At 39.7% G+C, this 14157-nt stretch overlaps 1 non-coding gene across 1 annotated transcript; it reads right to left on the bottom strand.

Moving 5' to 3' along the window:
* Positions 1-12633: 12633 nt before the first annotated feature.
* On the bottom strand, positions 12634-12737 carry LOC112731103 (small nucleolar RNA R71). The gene has a single exon (XR_003166895.1). It is a non-coding gene; the product is annotated as a small nucleolar RNA R71 (small nucleolar RNA).
* Between the last annotated feature and the right edge of the window lie 1420 nt (positions 12738-14157).

Raw genomic sequence — 14157 nt, 5'->3', positions numbered from 1 at the left:
ATGAGCTCTGATGAGTATTCTTCCTTTGAAGAGGATGAAGCTGTTACTGAAGATCAAGTTGCTAAGTATCTTGGAGCAATCATGAAGCTAAATGCTAAGTTATTTGGTAATGAGACTTGAGAGGATGAACCCCCTTGCTCACCAAAGAACTAGATGACTTGACTAGGCAGAGATTACCTCAGAAGAGACAGGATCCTGGAAAGTTCTCAATACCTTGTACCATAGGCACCATGACCTTTGAGAAGGCTCTGTGTGACCTGGGGTCAAGTATGAACCTCATGCCACTCTCTGTGATGGAGAAGCTAGGGATCCTTGAGGTACAAGCTGCAAGAATCTCACTAGAGATCGCAGACAATTCAAGGAAACAGGCTTATGGACTTGTAGAAGATGTCTTAGTAAAGGTTGAAGACCACTACATCCCTGCTGATTTCATAATCCTAGATACTGGGAAGTGTATGGATGAATCCATCATCCTTGGCAGACCCTTCCTAACCACAACAAAAGCTGTGATTGATGTTGACAGAGGAGAATTGGTCCTTCAAGTAGATGAGGACTCCCTTGTGTTTAAAGCTCAAGGATCTCTCTCTGAAGTCATGGAGAGGAAGCATGACAAGCTTCTCTCAATGCAGAGTCAAATAGAGCCCCCACATTCAAACTCTAAGTTTGGTGTTGGGAGTCCATCATCATGCTCTGAGTATCTGTGAGGCTCCATGAGAGCCCACTGTCAAGCTATTGACATTAAAGAAGCGCTTGTTGGGAGGCAACCCAATTTTACAATATCTATTTATTTTCCATTTTTATTTTATGTCTTTTGTAGGTTGATGATCATGTGAAGTCACAAAAACAACTGAAAAAGCAAAAATAGAATGAAAAATAGTATTAAAAATAGCACACCCTGGAGGAGAAGCTTACTGGCGTTTAAACGCCAGTAAGGGGCACAGAGCTGGCGTTTAACGGCAGAAATGGGCACAGAGCTGGCATTTAAATGCCAGAAAGGGGAGAAAAGCTGGTGTTAAACGCCAGAAATGGGTAGCAACCTGGCGTTTAACGCCAGGATTGGCAATCAAAGGGGCGTTTACACGCCAACATGGTGCAGGGATGAGAAATCCTTGACACCTCAGGATCTGTGGAACCCACAGGATCCCCACCTACCTCATCTCTCTCTCTTCTTCACATCTTCCCATAACACCCGTCCCCAAATACCCTTCACCAATAACCTCAATACCTCTTCCCCAAAAACCTCTCACCTATCAAATCCTACCCTCTTCTCCATAATCTCTTCACCAATCTACATCCATCCATCATAAGACCCTACCTACCTCACCATTCAAATTCAAACCACTTTCCCTCCCAAACCCACCTATACATGGCCGAACCCTACCCCTATCTCCACTCCTATATAAACCCATATTTACTCATTCATTTTCACACATCATACACACTACTTCTCCCCCTTGGCCGAACCACAAAACCCCCTCCATCTCCTCCATTTTCTTCTTCTACTCTTTTCTTTCTTCTTTTGCTCGAGAACGAGCAAACCTTCTAAGTTTGGTGTGGTAAAAGCGTTGGTTTTTGTTTTTCCATAACCATTTATGGCACCAAAGGCCGGAGAAACCTTAAGAAAGAGGAAAGGGAAGGCAAAAACTTCCACCTCCAAGTCATGGGAGATGGAGAGATTCATCTCAAAGATCCATCAAGACCACTTCTATGAAGTTGTGGCCAAGAAGAAGGTGATCCCCGAGGTCCCTTTCAAACTCAAAAAGGGTGAATATCCGGAGATCCGACATGATTCGAAGAAGAGGTTGGGAACTTCTCACCAACCCCATTCAACAAGTCGGAATCTTAATGGTTCAAGAGTTTTATGCCAATGCATGGATCACCAAGAACCATGATCAAAGTGTGAACCCGGACCCAAAGAATTGGCTTACAATGGTCCGGGGGAAATGCTTAGATTTTAGTCTGGAAAATGTAAGGTTGGCATTCAACTTGCCCATGATTCAAGGAGATGCACGCCCTTACACTAGAAGGGTCAACTTTGATCAAAGGTTGGACCAAGTCCTCATAGACATTTGTGAAGAGGGCGCTCAATGGAAGAGAGATTCAAGAGGGAAGCCGGTTCAACTAAGAAGGCATGACATCAAGCCCGTGGCTAGGGGATGGTTGGAGTTCATCCAATGCTCAATCATTCCTACTAGCAACCGGTCTGAAGTTACTATAGACCGGGCTATCATGATCCATAGCATCATGATTGGAGAGGAAGTAGAACTTCATGAGGTTATATCCCTAGAACTCTACAAGGTGGTGGACAAGTCCTCTACTTTGGCAAGGTTAGCCTTCCCTCATCTCATTTGTCACCTCTGCAATTCAGCTGGAATTGACATAGAGGAAGACATCCTCATTGATGAGGACAAGCCCATCACTAAGAAAAGGATGGAGCAAACAAGAGAGCCCACTCATGGACAAGAGCATGAGGAAATTCCTCATCATGAAACTCCTGAGATGCCTCAAGGGATGCATTTTCCTCCACAAAACTATTGGGAGCAAATCAACACATCCCTAGGAGTAAGTTCCAACATGGGACAACTAAGGGTGGAGCACCAAGAGCATTCCATCCTCCTCCATGAAATTAGAGAAGACCAAAGAGTCATGAGGGAGGAGCAACAAAGGCAAGGAAGAGACATTGAGGAGCTCAAGCACTCCATAAGATCTTCAAGAGGAAGAACAAGCTGCCATCACTAAGGTGGACCCGTTCTTTAATTTCCTTGTTCTTATTTTTCTGTTTTTTGAAAATTATGCTTTATGTTTTATTTATGTTTGTGTCTTATTACATGATCATTAGTGTCTAAGTGTCTATGCCTTAAATCTATGAATGTCCTATGAATCCATCACATTTCTTAAATAAAAAGTGTTTTTAATTGCAAAAAGAAAAAGTACATGAATTTCGAATTTTAAAATAGTTTAATTATTTTGATGTGGTGGCAATACTCTTTGTTTTCTGAATGAATACTTGAACAGTGCATATTTTTGAAATTGTTGTTCATGAATGTTAAAATTGTTGGCTCTTGAAAGAATGATGAAAAAAGGAAAAATGTTATTGATAATTTGAAAAATCATAAAATTAATTCTTGAAGCAAGAAAAAGCAGTGAAAAGCTTGCAGAAAAAAAAAGAGGCGAAAAAAAAGAGAAGAAAGAAAAAGCAAGCAGAAAAAGCCAATAGCCCTTTAAACCAAAAGGCAATGGTAAAATAAAAAGGATCCAAGGCTTTGAGCATCAGTGGATAGGAGGGCGCACAGGAATAAAATCCTGGCCTAAGCGGCTAAACCAAGCTGTCCCTAACTATGTGCTTGTGGCGTGAATGTGTCAAGTGAAAAGCTTGAGACTGAGCGGTTAAAGTCATGATCCAAAGCAAAAAGAGTGTGCTTAAGAGCTCTGGACACCTCTAATTGGGGACTCTAGCAAAGCTGAGTCATAATCTGAAAAGGTTCACCCAGTTATGTGTCTGTGGCATTTATGTATCCGGTGGTAATACTGGAAAACAAAATACTTAGGGTCACAGCCAAGACTCATAAAGTAACTGTGTTCAAGAATCAACATACTGAACTAGGAGAATCAATAACGCTATCTAAATTCTAAGTTCCTATAGATGCCAATCATTCTAACCTTCAAAGGATAAAGTGAGATGCCAAAACTGTTCAGAAGCAAAAAGCTAATAGCCCCGCTCATCTAATTTAGACTGATCTTCATAGATGTTTTTGGAATTCATTGAATATTCTGTTCTTTTTATCCTATTTGATTTTTAGTTGCTTGGGGACAAGTGGTGCACGAAATTGTGATCTCAGGCAACGGTGCCAGAAACTCTGTACGCACGTCTTAATAAATTGTTTTTCATTCACAACTTCGATACAACTAACCAGCAAGTGCACTGGGTCGTCCAAGTAATAAACCTTACGTGAGTAAGGGTCGATCCCACGGAAATTGTTGGTATGAAGCAAGCTATGGTCACCTTGTAGATCTCAGTCAGGCGGATATAAAATAGTTATGGAGTTTTCGAAATTAAATAATAAGTAAACAAAAAATAAGGATAGAAACACTTATGTGATTCATTGGTGAGAATTTCAGACAAGCGTATAGAGATGCTTTCGTTCCTCTGAATCTCTGCTTTCCCGCTGTCTTCATCCAATCAGTCTTACTCCTTTCCATGGCTGGCTTTATGTAAGGACATCACCGTTGTCAATGGCTACTTTTAATCCTCTCTGAAAAATGGTCCGATGCGCTGTCACTGAATGGCTAATCGTCTGGAGGCATCACCCTTGCCAATGGCTGCATCCTATCCTCTTGTGAAAATGGTCCAAATGCTCTGTTACAGCACGGCTAATCATCTGAGGTTCTCGATCATGCTGGAATAGGATTCACCCTCCTTTTGCGTCTGTCACTACGCCCAGCAATCGCGAGTTTGAAGTTCGTCACAGTCATTCAATCCCAGAATCCTACTCGGAATACCACAGACAAGGTTTAGACTTTCCGGACTCTCATGAATGTCACCATCAATCTAGCTTATACCACGAAGACTCTGATTAAGAGATCCAAGAGATACTCATTCAATCTAAGGTAGAACGGAAGTGGTTGTCAGGCACGCGTTCATAGGGAATGATGATGATTGTCAGGTTCATCACATTCATGTTGAAGTGCGAATGAATATCTTAGAAGCGGAATAACTTGAATGGAATAGAAAAATAGTAGTACTTTGCATTAATCTTTGAGGAACAGCAGAGCTCCACACCTTAATCTATGGAGTGTAGAAACTCTACCGTTGAAAATACATAAGTGAAAGGTCCAGGCATGGCCGAATGGCCAGCCCCCAAAACGTGATCAAAGATGATCCGAAGATCATAAGATGTCTATTACAATAGTAAAAAGTCCTATTTATACTAAACTAGTTACTAGAGTTTACAGAAGTAAGTAATTGATGCATAAATCCACTTCCAGGGCCCACTTGGTGTGTGCTTGGGCTGAGCTTGAATGTTACACGTGTAGAGGTCAATCTTGGAGTTGAACGCCAGTTTGTAACGTATTTCTGGCGTTCAACTCTGGCTTGTGACGTGTTTCTGGCGTTTAACTCCAGACAGCAGCGTAGAACTGGCGTTCAACGCCCTTTTATGTCGTCTAAACTCGGCCAAAGTATGAACTATTATATATTGCTGGAAAGCCCTGGATGTCTACTTTCCAACGCAATTGGAAGCGCGCCATTTTGAGTTCTGTAGCTCCAGATAATCCACTTTGAGTGCAGGGAGGTCAGAATCCAACAGCATCAGTAGTCCTTCTTCAACCTCTGAATCTGATTTTTGCTCAAGTCCCTCAATTTCAGTCAGAAAATACCTGAAATCACAGAAAAACACACAAACTCATAGTAAAGTCCAGAAATGTGAATTTAACATAAAAACTAATGAAAACATCCCTAAAAGTAACCAGATTCTACTAAAAACATACTAAAAACAGTGCCAAAAAGCGTATAAATTATCCGCTCATCAACAAGCAACAATTTAAGTTTGGTGTTGTGATGAGCGGATAATTTATACGCTTTTTGGCACTATTTTAGGTAGTTTTTAGTATGTTTTAGTTAGTTTTTATTATATTTTTATTAGTTTTTAATTAAAAATCACATTTTTGGACTTTACTATGAATTTGTGTATTTTTCTGTGATTTCAAGTATTTTCTGGCTGAAATTGAGGGACCTGAGCAAAAATCTGATTCAGAGGCTGAAAAAGGACTGCAGATGTTGTTGGATTCTGACCTCCCTGCACTCGAAGTGGATTTTTTGGAGCTACAGAAGCCCAATTGGGTCGCTCTCAATTGCGTTGGAAAGTAGACATCCTAGGATTTCTAGAAATAGATAATAGTCCACACTTTGCTCGAGATTTGATGGCCCAAACCGGCATTCCAAATCAGCATAAAAATTCCTGCGTCAAAACGCCAGAACTGGCATAAAAGCTGGAGTTAAATGCCCAAACTGGCACAAAAGCTGGCGTTTAACTACAAGAAAATTCTCTACATGTGAAAGCTTCAATGCTCAGCCCAAGCACACACCAAGTGGGCTCGGAAGTGGATTTCTGCATCATTTACTTATTTCTGTAAACCCTAGGCTACTAGTTCTCTATAAATAGGACCTTTTGCTATTGTATTTTCATCTTTCAATAAATCTTTTAATCATGTTTTGATGATTGAACCCTCTGTGGGAGGCTGGCCATTCGGCCATGCCTAGACCTTTTGTTCTTATGTATTTTCAACGGTGGAGTTTCTACACACCATAGACTAAGGTGTGGAGCTCTGCTGTTCTTCATGAATTAATGCAAAGTACTATTGTTTTTCTATTCAATTTAAGCTTATTCTTATTCCAAGATATTTAATCATACTTCAACCTGATGATTGTGATGATTCGTGACACTTATCATTATTCTCACCTATGAATGCGTGCCTCACAACCACTTCCGTTCTATTTGCAATAGCTTGAGTGTGTATCTCTTAGCCTCCATTCCGAAAGATCGGAGTCTTCGTGGCATAAGCTAGAATTATTGGCGGCCATTCTTGAGATCCGGAAAGTCTAAACCTTGTCTGTGGTATTCCGGGTAGGATCTGGGAAGGGATGACTATGACAAGCTTCAAACTCGCGAGTGTTGGGCGTAGTGACAGACGCAAAAGGATAAATGGATCCTATTCCAACATGATTGAGAACCGACAGATGATTAGCCGTGCGGTGACAGTGCATTTGGACCATTTTCACTGAGAGGACGGGAGGTAGCCAGTGACAACGGTGAAACCCAACATACAGCTTGCCATGGAAAGGAGTATGAATGTTGGATGAAGACAATAGGAAAGCAGAAGTTCAGGAGGAACAAAGCATCTTCATACGCTTATCTGAAATTCTCACCAATGAATTACATAAGTATCTCTATCTTATTTTATATTTTATTCATCTTTTAATTATCAATTCTCCATAACCATTTGAATCTGCCTGACTGAGATTTACAAGATGACCATAGCTTGCTTCAAGCCAACAATCTCCGTGGGATCGACCCTTTTACTCATGTAAGGTTTATTACTTGGACGACCCAGTGCACTTGCTGGTTAGTTGTGCGGAATTGTGAAAAAGAGTTGAGATTACAATTGTGTGTACCAAGTTGTTGGCACCATTGATGATCACAATTTTGTGCACCACTCTTGTTGAGGTCCATGAGTGGGCTCTCTTATATGCTCCATCCTTTTCTTAGTGATAGGCTTGTCTTCATCAATGAGGATGTCTTCCTCTATGTCAATTCCAGCTGAATTGTAGAGGTGACAAATAAGGTGAGGAAAGGCTAACCTTGCCAAAGTGGAGGACTTGTCAGCCACCTTGTAGAGTTCTTGAGGTATAATCTCATGAACTTCCACTTCCTCCCCAATCATGATACTATGGATCATGATGGCCCAATCCACAGTTACTTCGGATTGGTTGCTAGTAGGAATGATAGAGCGTTGGATGAACTCCAACCATCCTCTAGCTATAGGCTTAAGGTCTGGTCTTCTCAATTGAACCGGCTTGCCTCTTGAGTCAACTTTCCATTGAGCTCCTTCCACACATATGTCCATGAGGACTTGGTCCAACCTTTGATCAAAGTTGACCCTTCTAGTGTAGGGCGTGCATTTTCTTGCATCATTGGCAAGTTGAACGCGAACCTTACATTTTCCGGACTGAAATCTAAGTATTTCCCCCGAACCATTGTAAGCCAATTCTTTGGATTCGGGTTCATAATTTGATCATGGTTCCTTGTGATCCATGCGTTTTCATAGAACTCTTGAACCATTAGGATTCCGACTTGTTGAAGAGGATTGGAGAGTACTTCCCATCCTCTTCTTCTAATCTCTTGTCGGATCTCTGGATATTTGCCCTTTTTGAGCTTAAAAAGGACCTCAGAGATCACCTTTTTCTTGGCCACAACTTCATAGAAGTGGTCTTGATGGACCTTTGAGATATCTCTCCATCTCCCATAACTCAGAGGTGGAAGCAATTGCCTTTCCTTTCCTCTTTCTTGAGGTTTCTCTGGCCTTAGGTGCCATTAATGGTTATGGAAAAATAAAAAGCAACGCTTTTACCACACCAAACTTAAAATGTTTGCTCGTCCTCGAGCAAAAGAAGAAGGAAAATAGTAGAAGAAGAAGAAAATGGAGGAGATGGAGGGGAAGAGTGTATTCGGCCAAGGGGGAAGAAGTGTTTGTAATGTATGAAAATGAGGTAGTGTTGAGGGGTTTATATAGGGGTAGGGGAAGGGTTAGGTTTCGTGTATTAGGGTTGGGTTTGGGAGGGAAAGGATATTTGAATTTAGAGGTAGGTGGGGTTTTTTTGGGAAAGAGTGGATGGATGTGAGTGGTGGAGAGTATTTGGGGAAGAGATATGGAGGTGATTGGTGAAGGGTATTTGAGGAAGAGTGTTATGAAAGGGTGTGAAGAGGAGAGAAGAAGAGGTGGGGTAGGTGGGGATCCTGTGGGATTCTGATGAGCGGATAATTTATACGCTTTTTGACATTGTTTTTAGTATATTTTTAGTAGGATCTAGTTACTTTTAGGGATGTTTTCATTAGTTTTTATGTTAAATTCACATTTCTGGACTTTACTATGAGTTTGTGTATTTTTCTGTGATTTCAGGTATTTTCTGGCTGAAATTGAGGGACTTGAGCAAAAATCAGATTCAGAGGTTAAAGAAGGACTGCTGATGCTGTTGGATTCTGACCTCCCTGCACTCAAAGTGGATTTTCTGGAGCTACAGAACTCGAAATGGCGCGCTTCCAATTGCGTTAAAAGTCGACATCCAGGGCTTTCCAGTAATGTATAATAGTCCATACTTTGCCCATGTTTAGACGACGCAAACTGGCGTTCAACGCCAGTTCTCTGCCCAATTCTGGCGTCCAGCGCCAGAAACAAGTTGCAAAGTGGAGTTCAACGCCCAAACTGGCACAAAAGCTGGCGTTCAACTCCAGGAATGACCTCTACACGTGTAACACTCAAGCTCAGCCCAAGCACACACCAAGTGGGCCCCAGAAGTGGATTTATACATCAATTACTTACTTCTGTAAACCTTAGTAGCTAGTTGAATAGAACTTGTTATCATTGTATTCACAGTCTTGGTTACTCCGGTTCCCCTCTGGGGCTGAGACCAATGAACTCCATTATCACTTATGTATTTTCAACGGTAGAGTTTCTACACTCCATAGATTAAGGTGTGGAGCTCTGCTGTTCCTCAAAGATTAATGCAAAGTACTACTGTTTTCTATTCAATTCATCTTATTTCGCTTCTAAGATATTCATTCGCACTTCAACCTGAATGTGATGAACGTGACAATCATCATCATTCCCTATGAACGCGTGCCTGACAACCACTTCCGTTCTACATTAGATTGAATGAGTATCTCTTAGATATCTTAATCGGAATCTTCGTGGTGTAAGCTAGAATGATGGCGGCATTCAAGAGAATCCGGAAAGTCTAAACCTTGTCTGTGGTATTCCGAGTAGGATTCAATGATTGAATGACTGTGACGAGCTTCAAACTCGCGATTGCTGGGTGTAGTGACAGACGCAAAAGGATAGTAAATCCTATTCTAGCATGATCGAGAACCGATAGATGAATAGCCGTGCCGTGACAGGGTGCGTTGACCACTTTCACTGAGAGGATAGGATGTGACCATTGACAAGGGTGATGCCTCCAGACGATTAGCCGTGCCGTGACAGGGCATTTGGATCATTTTCCCGAGAGAAGACCGAAAGTAGCCATTGACAATGGTGACGCATTACATAAAGCCAGCCATGGAAAGGAGTAAGACTGATTGGATGAAGACAGCAGGAAAGCAGAGGTTCAGAGGAACGAAAGCATCTCTATGCGCTTATCTGAATTTCTCACCAATGATTTACATAAGTATTTCTATCCCTATTTTATTAATTAATTGCGAAAACTCCATAACCATTTGATATCCGCCTGACTGAGATTTACAAGGTGACCATAGCTTGCTTCATACCGACAATCTCCGTGGGATTCGACCCTTACTCACGTAAGGTATTACTTGGACGACCCAGTGCACTTGCTGGTTAGTTGTGCGAAGTTGTGAACCATGGTATTGGCATCATGTTTTTGGCGCCATTACCAGGTAAAGAAAGAGCGATGAATTTTACATAATTAAAGTGTAATCACAATTTCTGCGCACCAAGTTTTTGGCGCCGTTGCCGGGGATTGTTCGAGTTTGGACAACTGACGGTTCATCTTGTTGCTCAGATTAGGTAATTTTCTTTTTGTTTTCTTTTCAAAAAATTTTCAAAAATCTTTCAAAAAATTTCTCCTTTGTTTTCGAAAAAAAATTGTTTTCAAAAATATATTTTCTTTCAGAATTTTTAAGAATGAATTCTAGTGTTTCATGAAGCATGCTAAAGCCTGGCTGGCTGTAAAGCCATGTCTAAATTCATTTGGACTGAGGCTTCCAATTTGTTATCAAGAGCAAGCTAGTTGGTGCTAATCCACCTACTACTGTTCATGATCTACCTGTTACATGCTAAAGCTTGGCTGGCTATTAAGCCATGCCTGACCCTTTGATTGGAGCTTTAGACTAAAGAGCATAAGATTCATGGAATTCATATTAAAAATTTTGGAATCCTTATTTTTCTTTTTCAAAATGATTTTCGAAAATTAAAAGAAAATACAAAAAAATCATAAAATCATAAAAAAATCAAAAATATTTTTGTGTTCTTGTTTGAGTCTTGAGTCATGTTATAAGTTTGGTGTCAATTGCATACTCATCTTGCATTTTTCGAAAATTCTCATGCATTCATAGTGCTCTTCATGATCTTCAAGTTGTTCTTGGTAAGTCTTCTTGTTTGATCTTTGCATTTGCATGTTTTGTGTCCTTTCTTGTTTTTCATATGCATTCTTGAATTCTTAGTGTCTAAGCATTAAAGAATTCTAAGTTTGGTGTCTTGCATGTTTTCTTTGCATTAAAAATTTTTCAAAAATATGTTCTTGGTGTTCATCATGATCTTCATAGTGTTCTTGGTGTTCATCTTGACATTCATAGCATTCTTGCATGCATTCATTGTTTTGATCCATAACTTTCATGCATTGCATCATTTTTCTTGTTTTTCTCTCTCATCATAAAAATTCAAAAATAAAAAAAAATATCTTTCCCTTTCTCTCTCTTAAAATTTCGAAAATTAGATTTGACTTTTTCAAAAATTTTTAAAATCTAGTTGTTTTTATGAGTCAAATCAAATTTTCAATTTAAAAATCTTATCTTTTTCAAAATCTTTTTCAAAAATCAAATCTTTTTCAATTTTTTTAGTTATTTTCGAAAATTCCAAAAATATTTTTCAAAAATCTTTTTCTTAATTTTACATCATATTTTCGAAAATAACATCATCAATTAATGTTTTGATTAAAAAATTTCAAGTTTGTTGCTTGCTTGTTAAGAAAGATTCAAACTTTAAGTTCTAGAATCATATCTTGTGATTTCTTGTGAATCAAGTCATTAATTGTGATTTTAAAAATTCAAATCTTTTTCAAAAACTAATTTCTATCATATCTTTTCAAAAATATCTTCTTATCTTATCTTTTTCAAAAATTTGATTTCAAAATATCTTTTCTAACTTCCTAACTTCTTATCTTTTCAAAATTTGTTTCAACTAACTAACTAACTTTTTGTTTATTTCTTATCTTTTTCAAAACTACCTAACTAACTCTCTCCTCTAATTTTCGAAAATATCTTCCCTCTTCTTCAAAAATTCTTTTTAATTAACTAATTATTTTAATTTTTGATTTTCGAAAATTACTAACCCTTTTCAAAAACTATTTTCAAAAATCACTAACTCTTTTTCAAAAATTATTTTCGAAATTTTCCCTCTCTCATCTTATTCTAATTATTTATTCATCTACTAACATCTCTCCCTCACCCACCAAAAATCCGAACCCTCTCTCTCTCTCTCTTTCTGAGTTCAGATTTTTCTCTTCTTCTTTTCTTCTACTAACAATAAGGAACCTCTTTACTGTGACATAGAGGATTCCTCTTCTTTTCTTGTTTTCTTCTCTTTCTTATGAGCAGGAACAAGGAAAAAGGCATTCTTGTTGAAGCTGATCCAGAACCTGAAAGGACTCTGAAGAGGAAACTAACAGAAGCTAAATCACAACAATCCAGAGACAACTTGATTGAAAATTTCGAACAAGTAAAGGAGATGGCAGCCGAACCCAACAACAATGCAAGGAGAATGCTTGGTGACTTTACTGCACCAAATTCCAATTTACATGGAAGAAGCATCTCCATTCCTACCATTGGAGCAAACAATTTTGAGCTGAAACCTCAGCTAGTTTCTCTGATGCAGCAGAACTGCAAGTTTCATGGATTTCCATCTGAAGATCCTTTTCAGTTCTTAACTGAATTCTTGCAGATCTGTGATACTGTTAAGACTAATGGAGTAGATCCTGAAGTCTACAGGCTCATGCTTTTCCCTTTTGCTGTAAGAGACAGAGCTAGAGTGTGGTTGGACTCTCAACCCAAAGACAGCCTAAACTCTTGGGATAAGCTGGTCACGGCTTTCTTAGCCAAGTTCTTTCCTCCTCAAAAGCTGAGCAAGCTTAGAGTGGATGTTCAAACCTTCAAACAAAAAGATGGTGAATCCCTCTATGAAGCTTGGGAAAGATACAAACAGTTGACCAAAAAGTGTCCTTCTGACATACTTTCAGAATTGACCATCCTGGATATATTCTATGATGGTTTATCTGAGCTATCAAAGATGTCATTGGATACTTCTGCAGGTGGATCCATTCACCTAAAGAAAACGCCTGCAGAAGCTCAAGAACTCATTGACATGGTTGCTAATAACCAGTTTATGTACACTTCTGAGAGGAATCCTGTGAGTAATGGGACGCCTATGAAGAAGGGAGTTCTTGAAATTGATACTCTAAATGCCATATTGGCTCAGAATAAAATATTGACTCAGCAAGTCAATATGATTTCTCAGAGTCTGAATGGAATGCAAGCTGCATCCAACAGTACTCAAGAGGCATCTTCTGAGGAAGAAGCTTATGATCCTGAGAACCCTGCAATAGCAGAGTTAAAATACATGGGTGAACCATATGGAAACACCTACAATCCATCATGGAGAAATCACCCAAATTTCTCATGGAAGGATCAAAAGCCTCAACAAGGCTTTAATAATGGTGGAAGAAACAAGTTTAGTAATAGCAAGCCTTTTCCATCATCCACTCAGCAACAGACAGAGAATTCTGAGCAGAATCCATCTAGCTTAGCAAATCTAGTCTCTGATCTATCTAAGGCCACTGTAAGTTTCATGAATGAAACAAGGTCTTCCATTAGAAATTTGGAAGCACAAGTGGGCCAGCTGAGTAAAAGGATCACTGAAATCCCTCCTAGTACTCTCCCAAGCAATACAGAAGAGAATCCAAAAGGAGAGTGCAAGGCCATTGACATAAGCACCATGGCCGAACCTGTAAGGGAAGGAGAGGACGTGAATCCCAAGGGGGAAGACCTCCTGGGACGTCCAGTGATCAATAAGGAGTTTTCCTCTGAGGAACCAAAGGAATCTGAGACTCATCTAGAGACCATAGAGATTCTATTGAACCTCCTTATGCCATTCATGAGCTCTGATGAGTATTCCTCTTCTGAAGAGAATGAGGATGTTACTGAAGAGCAAGCTGCCAAGTTTCTTGGTGCAATCATGAAGCTAAATGCCAAATTATTTGGTATTGAGACTTGGGAAGATGAACCTCCCTTGTTCACCAATGAACTAAGTGATCTGGATCAACTGACATTGCCTCAGAAGAAACAGGATCCTGGAAAGTTCATAATACCTTGTACTATAGGCACCATGATCTTTAAGGCTCTGTGTGACCTTGGTTCAGGGATAAACCTCATGCCCCTCTCTGTAATAGAGAAACTGGAAATCTATGGGGTACAAGCTGCTAAAATCTCATTAGAGATGGCAGACAATTCAAGAAAATAGGCTTATGGACAAGTAGAGGACGTGTTAGTAAAGGTTGAAGGCCTTTACATCCCTGCTGATTTCATAGTCCTGGATACTGGAAAGGAAGAGGATGAATCCATCATCCTAGGAATACCTTTCCTAGCCACAGCA

The sequence above is a fragment of the Arachis hypogaea genome, chromosome 12, assembly GCF_003086295.3.
Source record: "Arachis hypogaea cultivar Tifrunner chromosome 12, arahy.Tifrunner.gnm2.J5K5, whole genome shotgun sequence".
NCBI lineage: Eukaryota > Viridiplantae > Streptophyta > Magnoliopsida > Fabales > Fabaceae > Arachis > Arachis hypogaea.
Note: the sequence above shows the minus strand (reverse complement) of the source record. Positions and strands in the feature narration are given on the sequence as shown.